Raw genomic sequence first — 13,090 nt, 5'->3', positions numbered from 1 at the left:
TGTTCTATCAGTACTTCTCAGTGCTCACCCATTGCCACACTCATCAGTGAATTGCCCTGGTCCTTTGAGTTGTTCACTGTATCTGAAGAAATGATTCTGAGAAAACATGCTCTACTGTTTCTCTCCTTCCTCCCTCAGTCCCTCCCTTGCCATGGAAACAGGCTCCTTTCATAAGCAGAGAACTGTACTGTCTCCCATTAAAAGTCTGTTAAAAAAAAGGGCTGGGACTTCCCTGGTGGCGCAGTGGTTGAGAGTCCGCCTGCCGATGCAGGGTACGCGGGTTTGTGCCCCGGTCCGGGAAGATCCCACATGTCGCGGAGCGGCTGGGCCCGTGAGCCATGGCCGCTGAGCCTGCGCGTCCGGAGCCTGTGCTCCGCAATGGGAGAGGCCACAACAGTGAGAGGCCCGCGTACCGCAAAAAAAAAAAAAGAGGGCTGAAATCCCATGACGTCTAGTTCTTCCCTACCGTGTTCCTAACAGCCATCACTTTCCAGAAGTGTCTTGAAAATTAGGCTGAGTACTGGCTTGCCTTGAAATCCTTTGCTTAGGGGAGGAGGAGGTGGCGAAGGAGACAGGCATAGAAATGTCCTTTTCTCTAAAGATGGCTTCTTCTCAGCCTACAGCATGGAAATTCAGTCTTTCTTGACTTCAAGAATTATGATGTTGTGGGAAGAAAAATATCCTAAGAGTTAAGGGCCAGTTCTGTCACTTTGTAACAATATGTCTTCAACCAAGTCACTTAACTTTCTGAATTTCAATTTTATAATTTGTAAAATGGGACAATTAATTGCTGCTCTACTTACTTTACAAGGCGGTTGTGCTGACCCAAACAAGAACCCAGATCTTCTGACTTTATGTCCATGGTGCCCAAACATCTATCCATCCATCATCCTTTTATTTCTTCACTCTTCAATATGTATGGTATTTTCCAAGACTTAGTGAAATGAAAAGTACATGTATGTTGGGAGGTTGGGGGAAGGAAAGAAGAGAGGCACCCCAGATTGAGAAAGGGCATTGAAGGCAGAGAAAATGAGGTGATTAAGAGCATGGTGTGATCAGGGACTTACAGCAGCCCATGACCCCACGTTCTATTTTACATGCTATTCCAATTCCTTTGAGGGCAACACTGTATGTAGCACAAAAAAAGAACTACTTTTTAAGGTTTCCTTAAGACGGAGCCATTTTTAGTTCATCCAGCCAGCACTCTCTAGTTAACATCTTCTATCTCACCTTCTCTCTAGGCCCTTCTACTAAAACATACAATAACTGGTGAACAGAAGTGGGCAAGGCTTACAAGTCAGATGGGCATCTCAGATCCAGCCATAGGGAAAGGAATCTGCGAGGTGCTTTAAATCTATGTCAGATATAAAAATAAACCTTAGGTATGACATATAGTATATAAAGTGCAGGTTCTACATGGCCCATTTTTAAGGTGTACACGCTGATGTAAGGGGCATATAGCAATAATACTTTGAATTTGTAAAGTGCTTCTCCATGTATTACTAGATTTACCTTTGAAGTATCCTGAAAAGGTAAAAATATAAGAGAACAGGAAATGTTACTTCACCAGCTCTATATTATAAACAAAGGAACAGAGACTGGAAGCAACCTGTGATAGATTGCACAGTAAAATCAGCAGCTGAGCAAGAACTAGCCTTTAGGTTTTCTGGACTCCAGGGTGGAGCTGACTTCCCATCTGAGGCGATTACTGAGAATTCATTGTCAGATTATGGAGGACATCTTCTATTCTGATAATATTGCTGATAATTCTAGAATTAACTCATTGATCACGTACTCATCTCACAAACTCTTAACTGAGGAAAGGGAGTGGAAGGTGTCTAGAGACGGGGCTGGGGCAGTAATCAGAGGCCAGAGCCTCATGGCCGTGAATGCCAAGTTCAGCGTTAGGCCTGCATCTGAGGGTCATGGGGAATCCCTTGAGTTTTATGTAGATGCATGTCCCGAGCATTTAGCAGCAGTCACTCTGAGCTACGGTGGGCCCGACAGGAATGGGCAAATCTTAGAGCAGGAAACCAGTCAGAACGATGGCAACAAAGCATGTGAGAGATGGTGGTGGCAGCCTAAAAAGCGAAGTGAACGGATCACATCCAAATATGAGAACCAAGGTGTCATTCTTTCCTCGAATCCCACTGTTAATGAATTTCTCCTTCTAGGACGACTGCAAATGTGTTTCTGGTAGGAAAACAGTCCCTGCTCTCTGCCTCCCCTTGTTCCCCATCGGTCCCCGCCCCTGGAACAGTGAGGAATGAGACAGGAAACAGAAGGCCGGGACCCCCGGGGTCTTGATTACAGAGATCAATTGTCCCGACGCCCACATTCCAGAGCCCAGGCTCGCTGAGGCCATTTGCAGCACGTCGTGACTTCGCCAGCAGCCTGCTCTTCTCGCTAACGAGGTTTCGCCAGCCTCTTTACATTAAGGCCAGGCATCTCGGCGCCCGCGGCAAGCGCTCTGGCATTTGCTAAAGTCCCACAGGCCGCCTGGCTCAGGAATCTCTCATGACTGATCCGAGAACGGTCAGGCACGCAGCCGTTCCCTTTCCCACAAGGCGTAGCACGGCTGAGGGGTAACCCCGCCCCTGCCGCCTCCCGCAGCCCTATTGGCCAATGCTCCTGCCACTCATCCAAGCGCCCTCCCGGAAGCGGCGGTCTTCTCCCCGCGTTAGCGTCTTTTTGGTTCGTTCTTCCAAGTGCTTCTTCGCTCCTGGAGTAGGATTCTGACTGTCCCTTCGCGGCCTACAGCCGGCCTCATAAACACTTTCTCTTTGGAGTCTAACCCTGTGAGATGGACCCCGGAGGCATATTCCAGTTTTACAGGCGGGAGAAATAAGGGTCACAGAGGTTGAGTGACTTTCCATAGAACCACGTGCTGGGTTTTTAAAACGAGATTTTAATAGTGGTTCCAGACCCGCGTTTTTGGCTCCATAGCATTGACTCAGTGGTTAATCTGAATTTGTTTCTTCATCTGTGAAATTAGGAAAATAAGAGCCACCTTGCGGAACTGGTGTGAAGAATACATAAAGTAACAGGAGAAGAATCGGGTATGAGGACTGGCCCGTGAAGGCTGTTAATGAATAGTAAGTAGGTAGCTACAGAACCCCCCAGGTCTTCTGGCTTCTAGTCTGGGACTCGTTTTGCAAAACCTGTGATACTCAGAAGTCTAGAGAGCTCAAGATGGTCCAGGGACATACTGCAAGGGCTTCAGTGAGATCTTACACAGGAGACACACTGCCGGAAAACATACTCCTCTAAGACAGATGCTAAACATTATCTACTACCAATAATATAACAGTATATTTTTTGTCAACTTTTTCCCAGGTATTGATTTAAGTGCTTTATATACATTGAGTCATTTAATCTTCCCAGTGACCTCTGAGGTACATCCTATTATAATTCCTGTTTTGCAGATGAGGAAATTGAGGCACAGAGAGGTTAAATAACCTCTCCTTGTTTAAAAAGCTATAAGTTGTTGGAGCGGAAATTTATACCCAGGCAATCTAGCTCTTGGAGTCACACACATTAATATTTGTACTATATACAAGAGCTCTCTTTGATAATGAATACTTTTGTCACTATCTCCAAGAAGCTTTTAACATTTTAAAACTCCCAAAGGCAGGAGGTAAAAAGCAAAAACAATGCAGCGAGAGGAACCTACGTCCTGAATTGTGGAGAGGCTACGTGCAGACTGATTATTAGAAACCCATGTGTGGGTGCTGTGTTTGGAATTGCATTTTAGCTGAGTCCTCTGGACTCTCACATCCTTCAGTGTCTCTGTGGACGTGCCCACTGTGGAAAAATGGCTAAATGACATGATTGGGATGGAATGCAGTGGTCATCTTAACTGACCACACAGATACCTGCCAGAAGAGGAATGCCTCACTTCCTCGTGATATCTTTGAAGACTTTCTGAGAAGGTGATAATATCATCCAGTTACCTCACAATCACAAGTCGTACTGCAGTGACTGCAAATCCTGTGTGTCTCCTTCAACAGGTGTCACAGAGCAAGGAAGGAGGTGGGAACTGGTAGACCTGAGGGGACCAAGGACTCAAACTGAAGGTTAAATGCTGTAAGATGGGAGCAGAGATTTATATTCCTGGCAGACAAAAAGGGATAATATCTACAGGGAAAAGGTGGAGGCAGTTCTCTCTGGGAGCCAGGTCAGAGTTCCTGCTAAAGTGACTTTGGCCTCTGTAGCTCTGGTGGCCTTGAACTATACAGAACACTTCCATACACAACCTCTGTTTATCCAGAGCAGTCCTGATTCTTGATCAAGAAAAATACCCAGGTTCTTCGGCTTCAGCCTTCTCTTCTGCCTTCTCTTCCTCCACCTTTCCAGGTAAGCTTGGGAAACATGGAGTATGAGGAGGGAGTAGGGATAGTGCTGGGGGTTAGGACCCAAGTGTTCCCTCAACATCCAGAGGTGATATTTTGAGTGACCAGAGAAAATGCAGCCTCCATCAAAGAGGGAAATACAGGGCAATTTTGGTAGAGAAATATTAGTCGTGAGATTCTAGTGGTGAACATACAGACCTAGATGGGAGATGAGGCTGGGAGCCAATGATGCCATTTGCTTGGGAAATGGAGTAAAGCATGGTATGAGCAATAAAGTCTTAGGCAGAGGCTGTGGTTAGATGTTTCAGAGGATAGCTTGGTTCTGTGGGTGTTAGCCACATGGGACAGGGGCAGGGCAGTGGAGTTAAAGGCCCAGGAACAAATAGCAAAAAGTGTGGCTCTCGCTCCAGAAAAGAAGGGGCTTCACCAAAACCATTATCCCTCAATCCCTGCATCCCAGCCACCTGGAGAGTCTCATCATGATATGAGTAATGTCCACTGTGCCGCTTAGTATTCATTCAGAGACATTTATTGTACATACACTTTGTGTTGGGCTTTTGCTAATTGCCTGTGAATGCTGACCTTTCATAAATGATGCTAAAAAAGATTATTTCTGCACCGTGCTCCAAACATTTCTGATTTCAGGGAAAATGGAAGAAGCAGTGGGCTTAGCAGATACTCCTGAATAGCTTTGGAGACATAGGCCAGGGAGAAGATCCAGAATGAGATAAGGAAAACAGTCCTCTCTTTTGGAATCTGAAACATTTAAATGTAGACTTTGATGTTCACCTTGGCACCGTCATTAATGAGCGGATAAGCATTAGGTTGGCCATGTGAAGTACCGGTATTCAATTGTTTTTGATGCACAGAGATGGTAGCTTCATATGACTGAATCTTACAGAATCCTGAGATAAATAAGATATACTAGGGGATGTTTAACTTACTTGATTACAGGGGAAGAAATACTGAGGAATTTTGTCTGGGTCTTTATAGGAGTGAGTACCGCTAACTGTAAACAATCCATTAAAAATAGTCTTGCAACAGTTCGATGACACAATTTCATTAATGTGATGCAGAAAGATATCACATTTTAATTGGATAAATGCTTGGATGTAAAGTAGAGCTAAAAGTTGTAAAATTGTTTTTCAGTTATTTTGGTTGAGAAATTAAAGATGTTGCATAGTAAAAAAAAATAGTCTTGCACTATCTCTAGCTAAAAACACGAGTTTTATTAATTTATTTGTTCATTGTAAAAACAACAAAAATCATTGAGCATCTCCTATATCTCAGTCACTGTGCTAGAGACAGAATGAAATGATGGTCCCTGCCCTGCGGGCACACACAGAATAGGAGTAAAGGAGGGAGGATGATGCAGTGGGTGGTTTATGGGGACCAGTCCTGGGAGAATAGCAAAGCAGTGCAGAGAAGGAGCAATGAAGATTCCGGGGAAGGAGCGGTGTGATCTTAATCAAAGGGTTTGCTGTAGGAGAGAGAAATAATGATGAACCAAATGGTTAAGACAGGAAAGAACATTCCAGACAGAACTGGGGAGAGATGACCACATGATTTAAAGAAACAGGATGTGCTTAGAGTGAATTAAAATTTAGTAAATCTACAGAGAGACATTTCTCAAAGGGCTTTAAGCATCAGAGAGTCAGAGAGTCTGTCATATTCTTGTTCCTGTACCCAGTGTTGAGTCCAAGGTAGTGCCTAGCACACAGTAGGTGCTCAGGAGATGTTGAACTAAACTGACCTGGAAAAAAGCCTGAAATTGAAATTGATCACATACTCAAAAGAACCTATCTTCTCCCCTATTCTTCTTAGTCCAAACTGATGGAAATTCAATGTGTTGCTTGAAATGTTATGCAAGACAACATGCACTTCAGCCTACCTCTGGAAAGAGATGTAGTTATGTAACCCGTTAATCTGTGCGTAAAGTAGATGTCAAAAGAAGTCTTGCCTTGGAAACTTTTTCAGTTCCTTGTTTTAAATATGTATTATATACTCTGTATAGGCAAGGTGATATGCCAGGCTCAGGAACACAGTGGTGAATAAGACTATTAGCCCCTGCCTTCAAGGAACTTAATATTTAATAGATAAAACAGTTATTAAATTAATATTTTCTAATAATAATTGGGGTAAATAAAATGGAAAGCCAATATTCAGATGCCATGGGAACATATAACTGGGGGCCTAGCCTAGACTGATGGGGGTTGGAAGGGTGCTCAGTATAAGCTTCTTTAAAGAATACACACTTAAGCTGAAATCATATGACAGGGAAGGAAGAGTGTTCCAAGAAGATGGAACAGCACATGTGAGGACCATGAAGAAGGGGAGACTGGCCTTCTAACAGGTATGACTATGTGACTATAACTATAAATTGATAAAAACATCTCCTATGATCCTTCTAAAGAGTAATTGTTTCGTCTGCCATTTTAATCCAGAAGACCCTAGTTCATAAGGAGGAAAACCACTTCATTCATTTATTCAGCGTATGTTAAATAATTTCCATGTACCTGAAACTGTGCCAGGTACTGAAAATTAAGGAGAGAAAAACCTCAGGGACCTCTAGACACTCACAGTCTTGTGAGGAAACAGATGAGCCCACACACCATTACAGTGCAGCGTGGTCGTTTCTGTGCTTGAGGTGTCACCTGCAGGACACAGGAGAGGTATGGTTATATTTGCCTTGGCGAGGCAGGGAGGGGTCTCAGACAAAGTAGCTTCTGAAGGATGAGGGCATTCCAGGAAGCAAGAGAGGCATTGGAGGAGACAGCACGATGTACTCAGGGAAGAGCAAGTCGTGAGCCATACACAGGGCTGCTGGGAAGAAGAAGGAAGTGTGAAAGGAGGTAAAGTTAGAAAGGTGGGCAGGGGTTAGATGTTGAAGCATCTTGGAAAGGACTTTTTATTTTATCCAGTAGTCAATGGGGAGAATTTTGAATAAGGAACCGGCACGATCGGTGGACTGGAATAGTTGCGACTAGAGGTAGGAGACCAGTAAGGTGGCAGTTGTCAATCAAGAGTCCAAGAAGAGATAAATGCCCAGGCCCCCTACCAGAGCCGTGATCAGGACCAGAGAGGAGGCGACAAAGGCGACAGAAGTGGGATGCTCGAGAGATACAACTGATGGGCTTTGAGAGTGACTGGAGCTGGGCACAGGAGAATAGGAGAGATGGGGGAATCTAGATCGACTCCAAGGCTTATAACTCAGGAAGCTAGGTGATAGGAGGCATCCAGAGAGACGAGGAGACTCCTTATTGTTCAGACCGCAGCACAGAATCACCAACAGAGCTGACTTATGAATAAGATGTTCGGGTTCCTGAATCACCAAATGTTTTGGAGTTTTAGGATTTTACATAGAGATTTTGCAAAGAGAGCTCTGCAAAGACTAAAAAAAAAAAAGTCTCAAGAGGAATGAAGTCTTTATTTCTTAAGTCCCAACCTCTCAAACACCTCCTGCTATCTCACTCCCTCCAGCTGTATAGCTGAAGCAACAATAGCCCCGGTGCATTGTGCCATTACCACGTATAGCCAAACAACTACATAACCACCAGAGAGCAATGAATGTGGCCATAAAGGCACAGAGTAGTAATTATTTTCCCATTAGCACCAGCCACACTAATATCAGCACAGAACAATTAACATTCCTAACCTCACGGTTAGGCTATAACCTCCACATGTCTTGCAGGAATAGGTTGATGAATGGCTTAGGAGGAATAAGCACCAATAAGGCAGCTGTGCAGTGAGACCTCTGCATCCTGGCCATGCCTGTGGGAGATCAGCCATGCCATCAGGTGGAAAGGCAGTGGGAGAACTCGGTTTTGATTGCCACTGATCTAGCCAGTCCCCAGACAGAAAACGTCTAATTCAGCTGCCCTTTCTTTGGGTCCCCAGGAAGGAAGCATTTGAGTGGGAGAAAAGCTATAGCAGTAATGACACAGCAGACAGAGCCCTTTGCATTTATATTTCCTTATTCTGTCCATCACTAGGCAACTATTCTTTGTGTTTAAAACTACACATCATTCTACATTGTAACACCTTATTCTCTGAAGTAACTGCCTTGGTTTGCAGCGTGCTAGGGGATATCCATTCTATTTATTTCTGTTTAGGTCAATCACAATGAAGACCAAGTCATTTTGAACCAATAGCCTGATTTAGGAATCTCTTCTCTGTGTTCTTGTAGTATCATGTTATAGTGGATCATAAGCTCCATCGCAATTGCATATTTGTCCATTTTTCCCTCCAGACTACGACATCCTGGAGGGTAGGTACTACGTCTTGTCTATGTTTGTAGCCACATCCCCAGCACCTAACACAGCTCTCAGCTACATGGACACTACTCCATAATTGTTGATTGGATGGATGGATGGATGGACAGATGAGTGAATGTCTTCCCTGAAATTCAAGCTTTAGTGTTTGAAAGTGTGATTATTTAGTTTAAAGAACAGGCAAGGCTAATTGAATAGACTTGGCCAGGAAGAATTAGGTAAAATGTAAGCTAAAGAGGACTCACCGCACCAGCCTAGAGAGGTCTGATACGGATGAGCCAGGCGCCAGCTGCAGCGGCAAGGCCATTTTCCTCTTCTGGCTAGGAACAGCGTGTGGCAGAGACTCACCCGGGGATCTGAATAGCAGGATCACATGAGTGCAGTGGCTCATCACTGCACAGGCAAAGAAGGGGCACGCTCTCCAAGTAAATGTTTATGTCTTAAGTTGGGTTCCCTAGAAGCAGAGCCTGAGACAAGGATTCTTGTCCAAGTGATTTTTTTACATAGCATTTACAGAGCATGAGAGGGCATGCTCTCAGGAGAAAGGGAGCGAGAGAAGCAGAAGAGGGCAGGGGAAATGCCAGTATGTGAGCTCAGCTGGAGACTAGCTGCAGCTTTATCACCATGAGCTTTGGGGTTGGTCCCACCTTAAGGCAAGGAGGCTAACGCTTTGTCTCTCTATATGGGTCAGTCATTGGCTGTGGGCTATCCCTTGAAGGCAGGGAACCGTATCTGCCTAGTGAGCAAAGATCTTGTTTTAGTGGAGGGTGATTCTCTCCATGGGCAGCTGTGGGTCATTGGCGCTCAATGCCCAGAGCTGGTAGTTTTACCATACATGCCATGGCTGGTAAAAGTAGTCTGGGCATGACACCAACAGCATCTACTGGAAATGGATAGCATGAAATAACGTGGATTATAGTAATCTCTCTCAGTTATTGAGCACCTACTATACGCCAAGTGCTGTGCTAAATGCTATATATATATATATTATAAAATATAACTATATACATATGCTCATATAATCCTTGGAATATAGCTATTAGATAGGTAATATACTACCACTTCCACTGGACTGTTGAGGAAACTCAGAAAACACCATACTTCATGCTTAGAATATTGCCTTTCTGTGTCTGCATTTTTATGGATAGAATCAGGATATTGCACATCCAACTGGCCTGAATTCCATGCATTCATTCAATTCATGAATTTCGCCAATGCTTTGGAGCACCTATTACGTGCCATGACTAGACTAGGCCCTAGAGACATATCAGTGAACTGATGGCCTTGAGCCCTGCTCTCAAAGGGTAGGACTAAGCCTCAGGCCCAGTTCCAATACCCATGTGACACAACTAACAAATATTTTTGGACACCTGTTGTGTACATTCTGCTCCATTAGGCCTTAATCAAGAAAGAATCTCGACCCCAGGCCTCTATAACAATCCTCTTGAATTCCTCACATACAACATTGCTACTAGATTAGAAAAATCAGTTTTCAAGATTATGTACAAACCAAGCATCCCTGTGCATGGAAGAGATTGAACGTGGTGAGCTCTAAATCCCCCTCAGGCTCTCACATCCTGGGATTCCTTCTTCTGATGACCCACCCGATTATGGTTACATCCTTTGTAAGGGACTGTGATGGTCAGCTTGACGTGTCAACTTGGCCAGGCTATAGCCCAGTTATTCAAACACTAATCTAGGTGTCACTGGGGAGGTATTTTGTATATCTAATTAACATTTACTTAAATTGATTTTAAGTAAATGTTATCTTTGATAATCTGGGTGGCCTTCGTCCAGTCAGTTGAAAGGCCTTTAGAGCAAAACTGAAGTTTCCCTGAGGAAGAAGCAATTCCGTCTGTGGACTGTAGCATCAGCTCCTGTCTGAGAGTTTCCAACCTGCTGCTGGCCTGCCTTACAGATTCCAGACTTGCCAGCTGCCCCCATAATCACTTAAGCCAGTTCCTTGAAATAATTCTACATGTGTGTGTGTGTGTATGTGTCTCTGTCTCTGTACACATACACACACACATACATATACAATCCACTGGTTGTTTCTCTTGAGAACCCTAAATGACACAGGGACCCACCATGTCCTTTATTTTCTTGTAATATTGTCTGGTGTGTATGGTCTTGTATCTTGCGTGTATAGTTATGGACCCCATTTAGATTACTAGTAGGCAGATGAAGCCTGTGCTTAAAGAACCAGTAAAATAAGACCACAAAAACACGAGAAAAGTTCATCTTGAATTCACTTAACTTGTCCAGAATTTTGCAATCAGAAAATCCAGAACTTTTACACACATGTAAGCTCTGTGTTTTACACTATAGGTTTGTTTTTTTATTTTGACCTGTAAACGGGTGGGAGGGATCGCATCTTTTCATGTTAGAGCCTCTAAAGGTATTCATGCAGCTCTGTATGTTCCCAAGTAGAATGTAAACTCCACGAGGCCAGAGGCCAAGTCCTAGTTTTTTTGTGACCCTGTAGTACCTGTATGGTGCTTAACAGAGACTCACATATACAGGAGGTGTTGAATCAATCTATTTATTTTCCTTTTGTTTCATTTCTCCAGAATATGTTACCTTTGGGAAATGAGAAACAGGCTCAGAGAAATGTCGGTTGGTTGGTTGGTTTTGAGGCAAATCGATTTACCATCTCCAAGGGAGAGGCTGCTTCCTCAGTATAGTTGGAGATTTATGATCTGAAGAGCATTCCAGAGACTAGCCCTTCTCTTGTTTCTGTGTCGTTGGTAGGGAGCTGGGGGTCCAGATGACTGATGTGCATCAGGCTTTGTGAGCATTTTACAGAGATTGGTTTTCACAACAGCACAGGGGAAGGCTGCCCCAAGCCCGCAGCAAGCGCTGTTGGCAGCGGGAGGGATTACAAGGGACTTTTGCTGAGACTCAGAGTCTAGACTCTTTCTTGGACACGATCTGGAATAGCTGTGTGATGTGTAAACAGCAAGCATCCAATAAATCTTTGATCATAGGTTGGCTGACTCTTGACCCTTGAATTATTTACACTTTTGGTGGAGAAAGTGAGGAGAGGTGCAGGTTCAGGGCAGAGCTCTTTTCAAGGCCACCTAGAGAGTACTTTCATTTATCACCTTTCACAGTAATGATCTGAAAACAACCATGGCAATTACCCCAGAGGCAGATGTTTCCGTGTATGGAGTCTGAGGATGCTGAGTCATCAGAGTTACACCAAGCAAATGAGCAGTTCTCTGGAGAAGGACAGACATTCACCCTTAGCCCGAGGTTGGTGAGTTCAGCACCAGGTGGAGGCTGCTGATTGCTACGAACGCCTGGCCTGAACCTTCGTCAATGGCCTGAACCTTCCTTGGGCTGTTAAACAATATTCAGACTCTTCCTTGAACACATCCTGGAATAGTGATGATTCAATAAATCTGTGTTCATAAACTGGCTGAGACCTGACCCCTGGATTACTAACACCCCTGATAGAGAAAGTAGGGAAAGATCCAAGTCCTCACACAGATAACTAGCTTCAGCTGAGAATTTATGATCTTGAAAAGAGAAAACATAAATTAATTATCTAGATCATAAAGGAAGGACTTCAAGTTGAGTCCAACCCATGATGTGAAACTTCCATTAACCGGAATGTGCGCTCTGGGGTCTCTCACCCCAATCCAAGGACAGAAAATATTGTGCACCTGGACACTGCAGTAATAGAGGCAGTTCTCAGGGCCCAAGAAAAATGTGGGGAAAGACTTCCAGAATAAGCAGATTAAGACAGTCAAATTATAAAACAGCTGTGTGTAGTAATGCCCCAAAAAGCACTGAAAAGAGAAAAGAAAGAAACGTGAGGGTGGAATAGACCGCATCTCATGTGTCTCTGAAAGCGTCTCTTCCAGCCCCATTAATTCCACCACTTCCTCACTTGTCTCTGCTTCTTGCCTTCCCGCTTCCATCCACTCCCCTCCACACTGGCCAGTGACTCTCTTCCTGTGCTCTCCCCTCTTAAAGCCTTCAGTGTAAAAGCCCACATCCTTCACAGGACACTCAGAAGCTTCCCGAACTAGCCCCGGCCTCTCTCCAGCCACATCTGTCACTCCGCCTCCCTCCCCCTATTCTTTGTTCACACAACTATTGCACATTCCTTTAACTGCTCCCCGCTCCTCCGGCTTCCAGGCCTGAAATGCCCTCAGCAAACCTTTCAGGAGCTCACCGACCTCGCCAGGTCCACTCAAATCTGGGTCCTGTCTCCTCAGGCTGAGTCCATCCATCCTTACCTGATGCTCCCCAGTAATTCCCACTCTCCATGTGCCACTGTACTCTAATTACTTATCTAGTTTATACTTTAATTCTCTCTAGAGTACGAACTCCTCAAAGCCACAGGCAGAGGTTTATTCTTTTCTTTAAATTCTCGGTGCCTCATTCGGTACCTGTTACTTAATAGGTCCTCAATACGTGGAGCTGGACAAATGAATTAAGTAATCGGTTGAGCCACTT

At 44.4% G+C, this 13,090-nt stretch overlaps 1 long non-coding RNA gene across 2 annotated transcripts in view; it reads left to right on the top strand.

Annotated features, from left to right (window-relative positions):
• The first annotated feature begins 2,704 nt into the window (after positions 1–2,704).
• Positions 2,705–13,090, top strand: part of LOC307176890 — a 58,004-nt gene continuing 47,618 nt past the window's right edge. For both annotated transcript variants that reach the window (XR_013824933.1, XR_013824934.1), the window contains exons 1-2: positions 2,705–4,356; positions 6,630–6,705. This is a non-coding gene — a long non-coding RNA (uncharacterized lncRNA). The remainder of the gene's footprint in view (positions 4,357–6,629; positions 6,706–13,090) is intronic.

This window comes from Stenella coeruleoalba (assembly GCF_951394435.1).
Source record: "Stenella coeruleoalba genome assembly, chromosome: 18".
Taxonomy (NCBI): domain Eukaryota; kingdom Metazoa; phylum Chordata; class Mammalia; order Artiodactyla; family Delphinidae; genus Stenella; species Stenella coeruleoalba.
This window is presented reverse-complemented; position numbering and strand designations above follow the sequence as displayed.